Source organism: Apis dorsata, unplaced genomic scaffold (genome assembly GCF_000469605.1).
Source record: "Apis dorsata unplaced genomic scaffold, Apis dorsata 1.3 scaffold_8, whole genome shotgun sequence".
Lineage (NCBI taxonomy): Eukaryota > Metazoa > Arthropoda > Insecta > Hymenoptera > Apidae > Apis > Apis dorsata.
In genome coordinates, this window is record NW_006263311.1 from 75,818 (window position 1) to 82,115 (window position 6,298).

The following is a 6,298-nucleotide window of genomic DNA, read 5'->3' on the forward strand; positions in this document are numbered from 1 at the left end:
TACTAATATAATATATATAATTATAATATATTATAATATATAATTATATTATATATACTATAAATATACTAATTTATTCGTCATTCGATCGCGTATAAAAGTACGCTAGTTGTTTTTGAATCGTGATTTCTTTTTCCTTTTTTCAAAAAGATAATATTTTCGATTCTCCGTTTCGACCGTTCGCTTTAAGCCAACCTCTTTAAAAAAGGCTGCTTTAATTCCCGTCCACGTTTACGACACGTCAACGGAATTAAATCGTATTTTTCCGTCGAACATCAAATCGAAGGGGGAGGAAATGGTTTCGCATAAAGTTTGGAGAATGGACGATCCACGCGATACCATAATCGGTCGGAAACTATCCTATTGCGCGTTTCAAGATATTTAAACCGATATCTCATATTTTCCAACGATCGATCACGCGCTGTTGTTCGCTCCAAGCGTAAATACCCGATTAGCTTTTTCCATTTTTCCCTCCCCTATGAATTATGTGTATACTATCACGAAGAATTCGAAAGAAATTTTTTTCGAAATATATTATCGAATATAAGTCGCCTGTAACAAATAACTGGAATTTTTGAATTAAGAAATACAGGATGATCACTGTAGACAATCGATAGAACAGGTAGAGATCGAGAATAGAAAAAATTCTATGAAATTCGAAAAAATTCGAAAAATTCGAAAATTCTATGAAATTCGTTCGAAATTATTAATCGCAAAATTGGAACTTTCTATGGAAAAGTAATTGTGGCGATGCAGGTGTTTCGAATCATTTTCAACCAGAACGACTTGGTGTATTTTTCGTTCCGCAACAAATTGGAAGATATTTGTTTTCGAATCAGTTGCGAACACATTTCCGAACATTTCTCAAGCCGGAATGCCGGCAATCTCTTAAGTAAACAGTCCCAATATAACGTAACGTTGGCGAGGATCTTCGGGATTTTATGGATTACGGTCGGTTTTGTTTCCCTTTCTCGAGCCGAATCCTCCAGCTTTTTTTCCACGGCGCAATACCGAGGATCGAGCATGACGAACGATTCACGTGGCGCGATTAGGAAAGGGATCTCTTTCTCCAACCTGTACGGAACAAAGCCACGGATCTAAACGCTTCTTTTATCTCCGACATTAGAGTATTTCCACTCGAGAATAAATATATGATATGATTTGTCGATTTATTGAGAGAAAATCGTGGCTATCGTTTTTAACGGAAACTCGTTGTCGTCATCGCATTCCAAAAAGGATTTAAAGTAAATTTAAAGTAAAACAGAGCTGTCGAGAGAACTTAAATAGAATAGAAGAATAGAATAAAAATTCAATAATAATAAATATACTAATCTAATTTTTAATATAATTTCGATGCAAAAAATCATATGATATTTCTCTCATCATTTTAACAAAAATTTATTGTCCTGAAAAATCGCATCGCAAAGAATAATTTACAGAATAAAGAAGAGAGAATTTAGAATAAAGTACAGAGGATAGTTTGTCGTAGAAGTTACTGTCGAGAAAACTTAAATAAAACAGAAGAATAGAAATATAATAATAATAAATATACTAATCTAATTTTGTACGGTGTAATTTCGATGCAGAAAATCATATGATATTTCTCTCATCATTTTAACAAAAACTTATTGTTCTGAAAGATCGTCAGCCAAAGAAGAATTTAAAATAACGAAACAGAGTGGAAGAGAAGATCATTCGTCGTAGAAGTTATGCTGAGAAAACTTAAATAGAAGAGAAGAATAGAAACCCAATAATAAATATACTAATTTTTAACGACATAATTTCGATCCACAAAATCATAGTTTTAACAAAAACTTATTGTTCTGAAAGATCGTCATCGCAAGGCCAAAGAAGAATTTAAAGTAACAAAACAGAGACTACTTTGTTGTAGAAATTATTATCAAGAAAATTTAAATAGAAGAATAGAAATCCAATAATAATAAATATACTAATCTAATTTTGATGTAATTTCGATGCAGAAAATCATGATCATTTCTCTCATCATTTTAACAAAAATTTATCGCCCTGAAAGATCGTCACCCAAAGAAGAATTTAAAGTAACGAAACAGAGGGCAATTTGTTGAAGAAGTTACTGTCGAGAAAATAGAACAGAAGAATAGAAACCCAATAATAACACATATACTGATCCAATTTTTAACGGTGTAATTTCGAATTCCAGAAAAATCATGGCCACGTTTCTCTCGCGTTTCTCATCACGTTTCAATCAAAAAACTGGTCGCCCCGAAGAAAGATGGTGGTCTCATCTCGGGAAGGAAAAATTTAAAGTAAACGAAACAGCGGGGCGAGGGAAGACCGTTCGTTGCAGAAGTTAGTGGCTCGCGTGCAAGTTTACTGTCCCTGTCGAGAGAACTTATATAGGATAGAATAGAAATCCAGTCACGTAAGGAACATCAGGCCGGGCATTATTAAATTATACGACGCTCCCGCGTCGGGAAATAGCGTATATCGCCGACCCTTTGTACAATCGAGACGAAATAAAACGCGGTCTCTCATTAATTTTTACCCGGCCAAGTGCTCGCCGTGGTTATAGTTTCGACATGCGAGAACGATTCCGATTCGATATATCATGTGATTTTCGATCCAGAGAAAATCATGACTATCGTTTTTAACGGAAACTTATCGTCGTCATCGCATTCCAAAGAGAAATTTAAAGTAACAGAGCGCAGAGAGAAGATCGTTCGTAGAAATTACTATCGAGAGAACTTAAATAGAACAGGAGAATATAATCCTCCGCCCTCCCTTTCCATCCTTTTTCTAACGCGATGCCAACAAATTTCTCCATTTGTTTATTATCTCGGTGAACAACGATGAACGGAAAATTATGTCGGCGATAAATTGCAAAGCACGCGTTATATACCTTCGAAATCACAGGGTTGGTGATATTTTGTATTTCCAGTATCGAGAAGTTTAGAAGATTAGAAGAAAAGGATGGAATTTTTCTATTATTTTATTTACGGAAAGTCACGTTACGCGTCGGCGATAAATTGCAAAGCACGCGTTATATACCTTCGAAACTACAGGGTTGGTGATATTTTGTATTTCCAGTATCGAGAAGTTTAGAAGATTAGAAGAAAAGGAAATGGAAATTTTTTTATTATTTTATTTACGGAAAATCACGTTACGCGTCGACGATAAATTGCAAACCACGCATTATATCGATGTTATACCTATGTACAGAATTGGTGATATTTTGTATTTCCAGTATCGAGAAGTTTAGAAGATTAGAAGAAAAGGATGGAAATTTTTCTATTATTTTATTTACGGAAAGTCACGTTACGCATCGGCGATAAATTGCAAACCACACGTTATATCGATGTTATACCTTCGAAATTATACACAGAGTTGGTGATATTTTATATTTCCAGAGAAGTTTAGAAGATTAGAAGAAAAGGATGGAATTTTTCTATTATTTTATTTACGGAAAGTCACGTTACGCGTCGGCGATAAATTGCAAACCACGCGTTATATACCTTCGAAACTACAGAGGTGGTGACAATATAAGAATAGAGAAGTTTAGAAGATTAGAAGAAAAGGATGGAATTTTTCTATTATTTTATTTACGGAAAGTCACGTTACGCGTCGGCGATAAATTGCAAACCACGCGTTATATACCTTTGAAACTATGTACAGAGTTGGTGATATTTTCTATTTATCGAGAAGTTTGATTAGAAGAAAAGGAAATGGAAATTTTTCTATTATTTTATTTACGGAAAATCACGTTACGCGTCGGCAATAAATTGCAAACACGCGTTATATACCTTCGAAACTACAGAGGTGGTGATATTTTCAGTATCGAGAAGTTTAGAAGATTAGAAGAAAAATGGAAATTTTTCTACTGTTTTATTTAACCGAAAGAATAGACATTGCCCGTGAAAGGTATCGTACTTACAGTATGAACGTAATAATAATGGCATTTCATTTTCGTTAATTGTTATATATGTATTTTACAGAATGAGAATAATTTGTTAAATGTTAATTTTTCTTGTATTTTGTATAGAAACAGGGAAAACAGAGTTGATGTTTAAAATTACAACGATCGCGCTGTAATGTTATGAGTTTTTCATATTATCTAGAGATGGGGAAAAAATTGTATCCCTGATTTAATAGGAGAGTCAGATAGAAAATATTTGAATTGTTATGCACGAAGATTGTTTATAACCGTGTACTAAAACCGGTATTTCTCCGACTCCATTTCTGTTAAAAAGTTGGAATCACGTATATTCCCCCGCGTATTCAACAACGTAACAACGTTTCAACCCAGAAAACGAATTATAGCCTGTACGGTAAAAGCGTGTATAGCAAAATTTTTTTACGCGATCGTGTGTGCACAAATAATCCGGAATAAAATTTGGAACATGTACCTCTAACCTTTCCTCCGCGAAACATTCGTGTCAATATGGCGTCCCCTCTCTCTCCGTTGTTGCACGAAATTGCCCGACATCTTTTGGACGTATCCTCTACTACTATTGTCACGAATCTGTCGTAATAATCGAATTTGATGGACCGATATCCCTTAAATTTCAATTCCGTGTTCGAATGAGATGAAAATTTCGCATCGATCATTCCATATTTCCATACGCGACATTTAATGACATTAAAAACTTGCAATCATTTTCCAATTTTGATATTCTTCTTTCGACAATTATTCGCTATCTTCGAATCGCTCTTTTACTTGAAATATTTCTTAAATTGTCATAATTCATCGCGGAGAAAGCTGAACCGTCGAAGCTGTCTGTCAGATCCAGAATTTTATTAAGTAATAATCGTATTATTCTCTCTCTCTCTCTCTTTTTCTCAGCTTTTCACAGGTCTGCTGTACAAACTACTTTGGAATCGTTAAGAGTATTCCATAATTATCGCCATTTCAAGTTCGATGAACCGAATCGAAAGCGATTAATCCGGCGAGATTGAGCAGTTACGGGTTTCCCTCGCAGGGAAGAAATCGATGTAAACGTTTTAAGCAATTATCTCCCGAGGCATAGTTACAGAGTCAAAGTTGTCTCGTGTATTCCTCCGTCGTCGTAATTTGTGGCGTAAAGTTTACTGTTCGTGTAATTGCGGTGTCATAATGCTCCGAGCTAGGCGCACCACCGATGCATTCTCGCCGATAAGGCAATTCGAGTGCTCAAGGGAGCGCGATTTCTAGGCTAATTACGTTCTCAAGAATTGATATCCTTTTTTTTTTTTTTCCCTCCTTCCACAGAAATCGATGAAAATTATTATCAACGTTCAATTCAGGGGGAAGGATTATCGAAGTTTTAATTTTAATAATTTTTCAAGTTTCTTTTTCTCGAAAGTGTGTTCCAACATTTAAGGGGAAGAGAAGTTCAATCTTGTGAAAGTTTCGCTTATTAGATCGGATGTGGAGATTATATTTCATACAATTCTAATTTTCGATATTGTACGTTTTTTATCGTATAACTAATTTTTAGAAAAGTAAACGATAATCGTTGATAATGGGATCGGGTACGTTGCAACGAAGTTTGAACGAAGCATGATAGATGATATTCTTACCGCTTATCGGTCGACGAAATCGCGAGCCATGGCTCGAACAAGCATCGTTCCCCTCGTTTTGTTTTCTCCTCCTCCTCTCGCGTTAAACTTTTTTTACTCGTCCATTGTCTTGTTGTTTCTCCAACAGTTACCCAACTTTTTCCCCCATTTGGTTTCGACGGTGTAAAAACGATCTAAAAGCTACTAAAAAACGGAAAGGGTAAAAGAAAATAATCGAAACGAGCAAGAAACGAGGCGAATGTAGTGGTTATACGACAACGCGTAAATTTACGTATGGCGGAAGATGGAGCTCGATCGAGATGTCGTTTATTACACTGTTTTCGTACAATGTTCGATCTCTGATTCAATGATTTCGAGATAAAATTTAATATCCGATGTACAAAATCGATGGAGTGCGGATTAATCGAAATTAAGAGGTGACACGATTTTATTGAGAGTGATTGACTGGATTACGAAGAATTAAAAAAAACATAAATCGTATATTTTGACGTTAAGAATTAAGATTCGAAGATTGACAAGTTAAATTTTAAATGGGTCAAATTAAGAGCGAGTTATATTGGAAAAGTTTTTGACAGAATGGTAAAAAATTTTAAATTATTATCATTATTATTATTTCTTTTTAATAAAAATACCCGGTGTCGAATCGATGATTTTTCCACTTTTCGAAACATTTTTAGAATCGATATACAAAATTTTCGGAAACGAAGGGATTAATTGCTCGACTTTGAAACCAAGTTTCAAAAGAATTCAGTTCATGCTTAGA

At 34.8% G+C, this 6,298-nt stretch overlaps 1 protein-coding gene across 1 annotated transcript in view; it reads right to left on the reverse strand.

Annotated features, from left to right (window-relative positions):
* LOC102681407 (neural cell adhesion molecule 2-like) overlaps positions 1 to 5,706 on the reverse strand; it is a 58,038-nt gene extending 52,332 nt beyond the window's left edge. Inside the window, exon 1 of the mRNA XM_006607607.2 lies at positions 5,536 to 5,706. The gene's annotated coding sequence lies outside the window, so the exon portion shown is untranslated. The remainder of the gene's footprint in view (positions 1 to 5,535) is intronic.
* Positions 5,707 to 6,298: the final 592 nt, after the last annotated feature.